We start from the raw sequence: 13202 nt of genomic DNA, 5'->3' as shown, positions 1-13202 counted from the left end.
TATATCTATAAAGTATCTAATTTTGTATTTTATAAAACTAATTTAAACTAGGGAACAATTGATAAGTACTTATATCCGTGAATAATAATATAATATTAGATCACGTTAAAAATCATATATGTATAATATATTTTGTATAATTATGATGAAGTAAAATTATTTTCGCATGATATTTCTATAAAGAAAAATTACATTTTTATCAGCTATATAATGATTTATGACTCTAAACATTTTCTATTTATTTGACATAATTATAGTTCCAACTTGGAACTTCAAAGTTACAATTGCAACATTACTTCGATTGAATTTTTAACTAAACGACTTATATATGAATTAAAAATTCGCAATCAAGCATCAAAAAAGTTCTACCATAAGAAAATATTAAAGTACCTAGGTAATTTGTATTAAAATTGGTTCTATATTATGAAAAAAAATTGAGGAAGTGCTAAGCTTGATGCGTTTATCAAATAAATAAATAAATAAGATAACGTATTTTACCCGAACAATACGATTATAATGGAAAATATATAAGTGTAGGTATGAATTAGTTTGGAGGTTTGAAGTATTCATTAAAATTCAGGCAATTCTTTATTGCACAAAAGACGTATCTACTGAATTTCAATTATGATTCAGCATTAATAATAATTTCCAGTTTCATTATACGTCATCACCCTAACCAACATCGTTTCGACATTCCTGAGTGATTGGAAAAAATATCGACAACCCTCTGGTTTTTACACGGATACCGTTTACCGTTCATTCAGGAATGCGTGTCACCACCATAGCAATATTTGCTAGCAGTCCAAAGTGATGGTATTTAAATAGTTTGAAATTCGGTTAAAGTGAACCATAAAGTTCGGTGTCAACTAAAAGTAAAGAATAGTTGCAGGTGGAATAGAAAAGTGAGAGGTTTTTCCATAGGTGTTTTATTTCGTTTTACATTGAGGAAATGAGAAAATTCATACTTTCTCGATAATAATAATAAAAAAAAAAAAATGTATAGTTATTTATTAATCAAATTTATGGAAATTGTGAATAAAATAATTATTATAAATAGGTGTCCAATAATATATGAGGCATATAATATGTATATAATATGACCGTTGACAAAAGAACTCTGCGAATTATTGAAGAACATAATATGCGTTAAATCATATGTTGGAAATCATGAGAAATAGGTTTGAACTGTCCAAACATTTCGTGTGGTTGACCTCCATCACCCACCATACTAACACACAACGTGTCGGGAGACGGACGTGTCTTAAAACCACAACTATAATGTCAAACTTGCAAGCAAACACTGTCACGACCATATAGAGAATCTGTTGGCGCAGTACACGAATACTTAAGATTTTCAAACATTTTTTGGTCGTCCATTGTTTGCAACTATAGTACACTAAACAAATATTATTAATGCTACAACAAAAGTGTTCGTCATTTTAACTTTTGTTTTTCGAGAAAATAGAATTAAAATATTTTTGATTTATAACACAACAGTGTATTTCAAAAGTAGAATATATGCGTTCAACATCATTTAACGAAATACAATTCCGTTGTTTAAAATATGGTGTAGTCATCAAGTAGATAGACATTTTACCATCGTACGTTCTACAAACACATTAAAATGTATTTAAGTGTATTAAAATGAGTAGAAATCATTTTGAATACGTGAAATGTGAGCAATTTTTAAGATCTCAGGTGTAATGTAAGCCTCTCGAGTAAAGTAAATTCCGTACATTTAACTTATAGAACTCGATCTAAGTTTCTCAGAAATGTTTAAATACTTTAAATTTCAAAATATAAACTAACAAATAAATGCATATAAATATTATATTATTTTTCTAGAACTTACAATATAATTATATTGTGATAACAACTGACACTTAGCAGTTATCAACCGACTTGTTTTAAATGCCCAATGCGTCAAATTCCGTGTTTATGATGTTAAAAATAAAAATAATAAACAATGTATATCTGCATCATTTTCAAACTAATGTGGAAGAATGAATTTGTGGCTCAATCATCTCAATAAGTCATATTTTTCAAATATCATGTATTAATAATAAAATAGTGATGTAGAATGCATAGTTACATTACACAATATAAATATATCTATATAGTATTTATTATTTGGTTAATATGCATTCATCATACATACGAAACAAAAACCCAAGAAACAATACTATCCATTTTATTTCATACAGGTCGTATATGTCAGATAATAAATAAAACAAAATGCATTTTACAACAATGAGCGAAGTACACAAGGAATGTTTACGTCTTTGAACTTGGTCTAACTACCTAACTTAACTTAGTCTTTCCTTTCAAAAAAAAAATAAATAAATAAATAAAATAATGTTAAAATATAATATTATATGAACTGTTTATCTTTCATTGTTAACGCGTTGTTTAAACTACTTAATACGGTAACTAATTAATACACGTAACTGATTTTAACTTAAATTAAAATATATGTTTATCTTTGTAAAAAATCAACCAGTACAAAAATGCTTAAAACGTTTTATTTTTTATAAGATTAAATCTTAACATTAACATTAATAATACATAATTAAACAAATCATACTTATACTAATTATGTTTGGTTCTAAATAACTGTATTATATGATTTCAAAAAAAAAAAAAAAAATTGTATATAAACCTTCTTTATTTTACTTATAAATGATGAATTAATGATTTATTTATATTTTTAAAAATAATATAAAAAACTCACTGTGTCTAATCAAATATAAAGCTATTGCTATTAAATACGTAAATTGTAAAAAGCATTTAAGCTTCCGTTTTTTTTTTCCTTTATCGGTTTTTTTCTCTTATACCTGACTTCAATTGATAGCCTTTCAAATTTCAGTCGAGGGTTCAATCTTAAGTAACTAAGAAACAAATTTTCTTATTGAAACTCAATGCAATGATTATGAACCGAAACGGTATATCAACAGTAACAGAGTAGGTACACACAGTTCTTCACTTCAAAAGAAAACCTATCAAGGAGCGTTTCTATTTTATTTTATCAGGCATGAATATTAACGATTCTATTCAAACTTAAAACCAAAACGGATCAGCGATACTGAGTAAGACGTGGTTTAGAAGACTTCTACCAGTGAGTTCTTAGTTTAATTTTGTAGTTTTTGTAATTTTTTTTTTCATTATTTGAGAAAGTTTAAATGTTTATAATGGTATTATTATTAACATTATTTGAATCAGATGAGCTCTCGGTGCACATTTTTTTTTTAGAGATTGTAAATGGTCTTGCGTTTTAACAATGGAACATTGTTAAACCATTATTAACGATATTCAAAGCAATACATCTCCACGGAACCCGTTTGTCAGAATAGACTATTAGATAAAATTGTGAACTGTAAAATAGTCGATAATATAATGTCTCAAATCTTCTTATCAATGTATAACATAATTTATCATATGAACAATTAAAAAAAAAAATGCTAAATTACGTATTTTTTACGTAATATTAATAACATTATTTATAGATAACTAAGGTAGGTATTATTCTTGATAGAACAATATACATAATCATAATATTCTTATATAGCTTCAACAAATGATACATTTTTTTTTTTAATATTAAAGGTATACGGTTTACCTAAGTTATTTTCATTTTCAAGAAAAATAATAAGATTTTTTTTACTTATTTATGATACGATAAAATTCTAAAAAATATTCAAATATCAAATATATTATTATTTTAAATTATATCCACAAAAAAATGTTCCATTTATTTTTTTTTTTTTTTTGCACTATCTTGATTTTATTTTGTTATTTATGCTTATAATAAAAATCATAATGATATTATTATTAAGTTTAATATCAGCAATTTATACAGACATACTAGATACAGAGATATTAGGGTTTCAGTGTTACTTTATATTGACTAAAACTTACATATTGTTTACTTGTCTGTTTTGGATGTTTTCCAACACTATAATAAATATCCACCCAAACAATTATACAAAACTTAGTATAAATTCAACATATTATATCTTCTAAATGCTGGTTCACATTAACTTGGTATACATGTCTCGATGGTTCATTAATGTGTTCAAAGGCCCGTTGCCACTAAGCGGTTTAAAGGGTTCTTTAAACCCTCAGGTAACCTTTAATATGCTCATTAACATTGGTAATTCACGGATATCATTATTACACCTTAATATATTTAATGTCACTACCTATCTAAAATCAACATTATTATAACATCAAAACCATAAAACATAAGAACATAGTATAAAATATAAATGGATGACAATATATTTTTTTTTTTTTACACATCGACTAAATTAAAAAATAATTTTAAATGATTATCGTATAGCAAAAGATCATTAGATTATTTTTGTCATTCAAAAATTAAAATCGTTATTTTTGCTAAAATTATGTGTTCTATAAAATTTGTTTTCGTTAAACATATTATATTATAAATTAAGAATAGTTTTTTAACAATTTTTATCATGTATTATGTATTTTATCAAACGCGTTATCAAAAAAATGCAAATATGTACGGTATAAATATATTATACGATTGTTAAAATGTACTATATTTTTTGCATAAAAAACAAATTCATTATATAATATTATGTTCTTATTTATAATACAACGATTTTAAGATAATAATAACAACAATAATATTGATATTTATTCAACATTTCAATATTTATAGTTAAAATTAATTAATGGGTTGTTTGATGAGTAAACAAACGAATCTATCCAGCTGTTAAAATTATAAATGAATATTTTTTAATGATTGATGTGGTATTTCTAGTTAAATTACGTTTCATCGACATGCCTTCTACAAACACATTTTGTGGTGTTTATTATGATTTTACAGTGTTATATTATGTATAGTATTAGGTACTCATTAAGTTGTCATAAATAATTTAATCATATGTCAAAACAAAATACTTGCACAGAAAAATTATTCAAAATGTAATTTACTGAATTAAATGTATTTTACTAATCAGGTCAAGAGTAAAGTGCTGAAAGTGAGAACTATGGTCAATTCTTCACAAAAATATTATAAGTTATAATGAATGGTTGTATAGTTTTGATAGACATTATTTAAAGAATCTATAATAATTAAGCTCACGTACATGTAAGTAATCAATTATTTAGCTATTTATTGAGATAAATTAAAATCTAAAACATTAAATTTTAATAAATAATGTTCTTTCTTAAAGTAAGATTAAATAAATCACATATATAAGAAAATTGTAACCACAATCAATGAAACCAATAATGATTTAAAATGCAGAAATGAAAATATTTCATCTTGGTGCATTTTTTTCCCAATACGACTAAAATCCTAATGGATTTTAAATTAAATTAATATCATAGATGGTATAATATTGAATGTAGATAACAAAATTATGCAGCTTTATATAAAGTGTTTATGTCTAATAATAAACATTAAATTCTGATAAACTAAATGAGTTTTACTGTGTTTGTTACTAAATTCACAACATATAGGTACAATGAGCGTGGGCAAATAAAGTATTTGTTCAATAATAACAATTTGAAAATAAATTTTCATTTGAATTTATTCATCATTCATTAAAAAGATTTTTGTTCATATGTAAATTTAAAATTTAATCACCCACATTTTTAGAAATACAAGTAACTTAAATTTTCTAAACATCCTTAATATGTATCAACAAAATACGTAAATGATAATATTATTGATAATATTCTAGTTTTACAGACATTTTGAAAATAAAATAATAAACAATAACTTAGCAAAAACCTTCGTTAAATTAAAATCAGAAATAAATTATGATAATGACGTTAACTTACATTTAAAAAAAAAATCAGTTCGATCCGATCTTTAAAGGCGTTTATTGAAAACTATACGAATTAAAGATTCGGTAAACCAGCAGCTTCCAAAATAATTTGAAATTTTCCATATTATACAAAACCATACAATAACTTGTATACACTAACGGGAGAAAATATTTTGTTCTTTGTAACTTATATCTTGAAAATATTTTAGCAATACATATTATTATTTTTTATTACATGAAACCAATCATTTTATTTTCGGAAAAAAAAATTCTATAAATAATAATTTTAATATGTTGATCTCAGCTAAAAAAGTTTCAGTTCATACAAAGCACCTATATAAGAAATATATATATTTTTAAAACGTATTATTCTATTATACGTAAATAAAATTGGATAAATATTATTTTGATTTTTTATACTTTGTATATTGAGTTTTTAATTTTTAATTTAAATTCATGTACTCATGATTCACGTACTGAACAAATTAATTAATTTTAAATGTAATCCAAAGTTTAATTAATTTTAAATAGCGTTGTGTAGAAAGTTAATATTTGGTAGATATTAAGAAAACTGACAAGTAATAATAATACACATCTCAATTTAAATTATTGTTTTGACACATACTCATAAAAAAGGTAATATTATTATCATGTGAAATCGTATTAAAAAAACAATTTATTAAAAAAATACATATCAACAAATATAGTTTATTTAAATAAGTACTAGGTACAATAATCAAGATTATATTTCTTGCACAAAATTATCTCGGATAATTTAATTGAAACTAAATAATCTAAAAAGTTACATATGTACAACAGTATAAAAGTAATAGGTACGTACATTATATACATAGCCTATCGGTTTATTAAGGCCCATGATAAAAAATAAATATATATGTAAAATTTATTTGTAAAAAAATGGCATCGTGTGAGATTTAGTGACAAGATATAAGTTAGTTTATATTTTATGAATTTGGGTACTATATTGTATAATATAGGTAGTTGTTAGTTTTAGTTATACTTAAAAGTTAAAAGTGTAATTTGTATTTTTAATTTATTATGTCTGGATTGTCTTAAAATCTCATTATTGCACATATAGTTTATTAAGATACACATTAAGAAGAACAAATAAAATATAAAGCACGTGTTTACTATTTTGACTTAGATACCTTAATTTATTTTAGTACTATGTCAATGTCAACTTAAATTTTTTTTTTTAAATCTTGAAAAAATAGAAATAATTTATAAATTGAGCTTATCTTTAACCTCACGTCAAAATTGTAAAATCTCACTTTAAAATTAATATTTTTGTATTTTAAAAAATTATAAATTACAGCAATGATAAAATGCATTTTAAAAAATATATTCATGCTAAAAAATTTAATATTGTTTAGGAATAGGTAACATTATTTCTAATGTAAAGTGTAATTGCAGTGGTTTTTGCAAAAATTATTTTTCTATATTGATATGATATTATCACAGACCTTAATAATTTGAAACACAATTATATAGGTCATACAAGAATAAAGTCATCTTAAGATGATCAATATTTTAGAATTGTATTTATGTATTCTGTTGCTTTATTTGGATTTGATAATTATACAAGTCATAAGTGACATTAAAACTTATGTTTGGTAGGCATGCTTTTATATTTTATCATTTAATAAGTGAATTTTGCTTTGGATAAATTTGGATCGGTTTCAGCTTACTATTAAATACCTAATCGTCAACGTAGTTATACTCGTATACGCAAAACGAAGGCTCAATCATATTATATTGGTGATCAATAAAACGAAAAATGGATTTTACCGTTTACCATATACATTGAGTCTGAATTAACTGTTATTGTTATTAAAGATAATTTTAAAAGTATTTGTTTTCATAAACGCAAATTTTCAAGCAAAATATTCTTAATTTTGTACCTTTAGATTCCTATAAAATTCCAATCCATTTAATGAGAATTATAATAATTGGTGAATTATATTTTTATGATCCATTTTTAGAATAAAAAATTCCGTTAACACGATAAACTTTTTGACTTCAAGGGAAATAAAACAATGGATTTTTTCGTTTTTTTTATAACTTTGAAACTTTAAATTTTTATTTTCTATTCATCATATCATTCGATAACTATGCAAAAAATGTACATCATATAAATTAGATATGCTGTGATGTATATTTTATAAAAATTTAGAGTTTGTTTTCCCAGAAAGATTTAATTTAGTGTAAGGAAAAACTAATAACAGGTTACACAAACTGCATCAAATACATTTTAACAAGTGAAATATTAAACGTTCAATAAATTACCGATATGAATTTCTTTGTTAGAATTTATAAAACCATTAATAATAATCCCTTATTTTTAGTTTGCATCAATTGGTCTACAAATTTAAATAGTCCATTGCATAAAGTAAAATATATCCAGTCATCTTCATATTCAGTCCGAATTTTTACGCGTTTAATCGAAAATAACGAATAAGATTGGCACGAAACAGTATTGTTTTATCGTCTTTAACCATCCCCATAATCACATATTCTATCCTAAACGCGTACAACTTGCTGTACCATTCTGTAAATATTACTGCACGTTCGACCTTTTATTATTATTATTATTACTACTATTATTATTATTATTATTTTTTTTTTTAGAACCTCAGATTTTTTATGTACCTACTACATACTGCAGCATCCGGACTATAATTTAAACTCCTCCGAGAATGAACGAAACGTATTAATGAGAACATAAATCACAACCGTTTCCTGGCGCGTTCGTCTTCGTAAATCAGATGTAGTAATCATTCGCGCAGCTCTAATAAATGGCCATAGGTCCGCACATTTAGAAACGTCTGGGAAAAACGTGGTGAGGTCGTTCCATTATGGATTTTCAACGACGATTACTACAATTTTATTTTGAGCTATGAACAGGATTTTAATTGATAATTTATAATTTTTTTTACGGGACGATCTTGTGAGTACAATTGGAAGTTTATAAAAAGATACATTTTTTATTAGTAATTAATAGCTTATAGCCTATAACTCATGAGTAATGATTTGAATCTAACACTATGTGAACTGTACCTAAACAAGGCAGAACATTATATTTCAAAACGATTCAAACTTTTAATATCATATTAGGTACCTATATTATATAATATTACTTATAATAGCCGATTTTTTAAATTTTTTTCGGTTGGTGGTAGATGGTGACAATTTTCAAAATAATATACCCACACTAATACTAGTATAAAATTATGCACTATTAATTATAATTATTAATACATTAATAAAAAAAACTGCCTAAACAATCAATCTAGAATTCAGCTAAATATACGTGATATAGGTGGCAGACCTCTGTTCCCCATTGATTATTTAAATTCAAGTGTGTACTTCGTTGGTTGAAAATATGCATAAATATTAATTCAATTTATAACGTCGCTAAATTATTGAAAACCGCATAATCTTTTTATCTGGAAAATCATTTTAAATGAATTTATTTACATTGCTGTTATAATGTAATTTTAAATTAGATACTTTTCCAGAGATTTTAAATTAAAAGGAAAGTGGAATCCATAAAAATACAGATACAATAGTGTGGCGACTTATGTATTCTTATGAAAAAAAAGACGTTATTTGATTAATATTAGTGATATAAAGTTTCACTTCAGTAGATATTTTATTGAGGATATTTTTTGCTGTAACAACGTGTATATCGTACCAATAATATAGTATGTTATAAATGTATAAACTTTATCAATTTAAAAATAACATATAAAAATATTTAAGATATTGTTCTCATAACTTTGAAGAATAATATTTGTACATAATATAGTAATATACAAGAAGTAAAATGTGTAAATACATTCATTATAATTTAAAATATTGGTAGGTACCTAATATAAGTAATAATTATATTTTTGTGACCAGGAAAAAATATTTGTGCAAATAATAATAATAATAAAAAAAAAAGCCAATTGTATAACAGTTAATTAAATACACACACGCACATATATATCTCATATAATATAACAACTATTGCATGGTTAATCAAAATTAAAATACAAAAAAAACGAACAGTGCAATTTTCAATTATCTGATTTGTATGAACGATTCAAATTTCAAAGGCTCGAAGTTATACAAAATGAACATACATCGATATCAATGGTATAATAATCATGATATTATAATACATTTTATACGTCATATATATTATTTAACCAACAACACTAATACATTTCATTATTATCAAGCATTAATAATATGCGAAAAAGCATAAGCAACAATTTATAGATTGTTCATGTACATCATAAAACGTTTAACGAGTGTCACTTAAAATTAATTAGAACTTAGTAAATCTATTTCGATTAGATAGTATTTATAGAATAACAATTTACTTAATTAATAACTCTGAAATATTTATTAAAGTGCTTACATTAAAATTATAAGGTGTCCACAATAATTTAATTCTTTATACAAATGTTACTTACAATTTAATAATTTATAGAACCACGTTACAAGCAATAGTGGTGACACACATTATCATCCGAATCGTTCTCTTTTTCTTTTCTAACGAGACCAACTTACTACACTCGTATACTATTGATTAAGCTTTGAGTGAACGGTATCACTAAAGTCTTCTAAATCTCTGAAATCCTCTAGTCACTGAAATATCATCTACCTCTATTCCAGGTGACCCTTTAAAGCGTCTAAAACGTAATTGGGTCTACGGCTTATTATTAGTTTAATAAAAATTAAACTCTTCTCTATCCGAAATTCCATTAATGGATGATCTCTTCAATAATCCAAGAATTATTTCTCTTCGTTGTGCTTCACTTACACGTATTGTAAAACTAAAACGTATATACGTAATATGTATTCATATTTTTTTTTATATAATATATAAATATATTGTTATTAAAGTTATTTATTTTACAATTATTATTACGGTAGGTAAATTATTTTTTAATATTTTTAGAAAAACGACAAGAAAAATTTAATTTTAATAAAAACAACTTGCTTATAAATCTTGAATTATATTTTAAATAAAATTAATATTAAAAATATTAGAAATTCTTAGCAAATCAATTATTATATTATTTTCGTGATTTTACTAAATTCTTTAAAATTCTATCTTAGAATTCGCATAAAACATTACTATGGATTTACGCTCGAATCGTTTTTTTTTTTTTATTTCCAGTTTTAACAATTTATACGAAATTTCATATAAAATTGTTAAACTATTTAACTGGGCGAAAACATGTTTTAAAGACATTTAAAGAAAAAAAAATTAAGATGATGTAAGCGAAGGCGGTCAAACTGAAGTTATTAAACAAGTATTTTTATAACAATATTGATGTTTATATATTTTTTTTTAATTTTTCCCGATTATTATAGTAACAATTCTAAATTTCTACCTTCTAAAATCACCAATTAGATCCAATTTTCTGCCAAAATCATCCATGAAAAGTTGATGAACACAAACTAAAGCTATACAAATATTGTAACATGTATATTGATGTTGGACAATGAACGTCGATTTGAAAGTAATAGATTAACAATGATTTATGACACTAAAAGTTATTTCTATTATAATTAGCCCATAAAAATTGACGTTATTTCAAGACTGCCAGGCCATATTATACGATTTACAACTCTTTTTGAGCTTATCAAAAATTATATATTTCTTGATAAATTATATATTTAAGTTTTGTTATTTACGCAGTATTTTTTATAATATGTATATAGGATTTACCTATAAAAATTACATAGAGAATCCTGTGTAAATAACAACAATTATATACATATATATATATATATATAGGTACTTATAATTTTCATTTGAGAATCAAAGATATTGTTGGTAAAAGTTATTGAACAATTCATATTATGTCTATGTGATTTCTATCGATTGATTGAAATATGATGCGCTATACTATTTAAATAGGTAGTACGTATAAAATAGTCATATTTAATACGAACTGGACCTTTAAGAAATTCGACTTATCCAACGGATGTAAGGTAAACACGGGTCTAAAGTATTGTTATTTCCGACAAATTAGAATTAAGACTAGAGCTTGCAACACATAAAAGCTATGGGACATAAATTATTCCACAGACTATACTAACGGTAACATTTTAACCACAATCCGATTACAAAGATTATATAGTCCGGAAATGCCAGTTATCTTTCCTTGAATCAACAACAAACTACATTATCAATATGCAAACATCATAAATGATACAAAGACGATAATATAACGGAACGACAAGATTATCATAATAGAAAACATCATTAAAATTGTTAGTTTCGGACGTAACTAAAATCGTTACGAGTTTCGTTTAATCGGCATTCTGCGTTTTCACGGAGTTTATAAACAATAACGTTGGGAAAAATTGCTCTGCTGTTGTAATGATAAATCCGTCTAAAGCATAAAATCACACGCGAGCCAGTAATACGTTTGTTTTAAACGGATTTCCGTTTTATTCGGCAAGTCAGAAAATGCTCGCCGTTAACAAACGCTATACAATTCTGTCGTACATTTTATTATCATTCCTATGTGAAACCGATTTAAACGTTACATGTTAAACAGTTTTAAATTTAAATCGTTTACATTAAACGATTGAATTTTCGTTTGTCAATTTGCAATTCGCACTGAATTATAATTGTTAAATTAAATTGTTTCTTACTATTCACAAAAACGGTTTAACTGTAATACATTGTGCAAATAAGAAAGATATTCATATTAAAATGACTATAATCCACAAGAGTTAATTAAATTTCCTAATGGACTATCTCTCACAAAAAAATGTCTCTTATTGCGCGCTGTTGTTTATAAAAAACGCAATATTAAAAACATCTTTATAGGAACATTCGAGAATATATTAATTTTCCTATCGAATGATTAAATGTAATATCAAACGAAGAATTATATTTTAAAAGTACAATATATTATCTTTTGAATTGCTTTGTATACATTTACAATAATATATTGAAATAATCGTCAACCTATGACTTCTACAAGTATTAATTTGTGAACTAATAATTTTAAAATCACAACTACTCTCAATAAAAACGTATTATTTTAAAAGCAACACTGTCAATCTCAGCATTAGACATTTTACAGGATATCAAAAAAAAAAAAAAAAATGCCAATGCAGTTGATAGTATACTAACACTCTTATGTATGATAAATGGTGTGATTCCTAACCATCAGATATTATTATATATTATTTCATATTAAAAATAAGTTATTATAAATAATCATTGATTTACCCAAAGCGATTAAAAAGTATAACTCGTGAATATATTATATTATTACATACGATATTTTTTATAAGTTAATGTAAATCCATTGAAATACGAGTTTTTTTCCAACGGTTAAAACAAATTTGAACAACATGACA

The 13202-nt window shown here is 24.5% G+C and overlaps 1 protein-coding gene and 1 long non-coding RNA gene across 3 annotated transcripts in view; both read left to right on the top strand.

Moving 5' to 3' along the window:
• The window catches only part of LOC114118990 (zwei Ig domain protein zig-8-like), a 221587-nt gene that overhangs the window by 128811 nt on the left and 79574 nt on the right, over nucleotides 1–13202 (top strand). The gene's annotated exons all lie outside the window — the stretch shown is intronic.
• LOC126550746 (uncharacterized) lies at nucleotides 326–12609 on the top strand. Of its 2 annotated transcripts, XR_007604790.1 has the most exons (7): nucleotides 326–2426; nucleotides 2867–3115; nucleotides 4986–5116; nucleotides 8168–8372; nucleotides 8451–8769; nucleotides 10996–11131; nucleotides 11233–12609. It is a non-coding gene; the product is annotated as an uncharacterized LOC126550746 (long non-coding RNA). The 2 variants fall into 2 exon arrangements; XR_007604789.1 differs by lacking the exon at nucleotides 326–2426 and having other exon boundaries at nucleotides 2604–3115.

The sequence above is a fragment of the Aphis gossypii genome, chromosome 3 (assembly GCF_020184175.1).
Source record: "Aphis gossypii isolate Hap1 chromosome 3, ASM2018417v2, whole genome shotgun sequence".
Lineage (NCBI taxonomy): Eukaryota > Metazoa > Arthropoda > Insecta > Hemiptera > Aphididae > Aphis > Aphis gossypii.
This window is presented reverse-complemented; position numbering and strand designations above follow the sequence as displayed.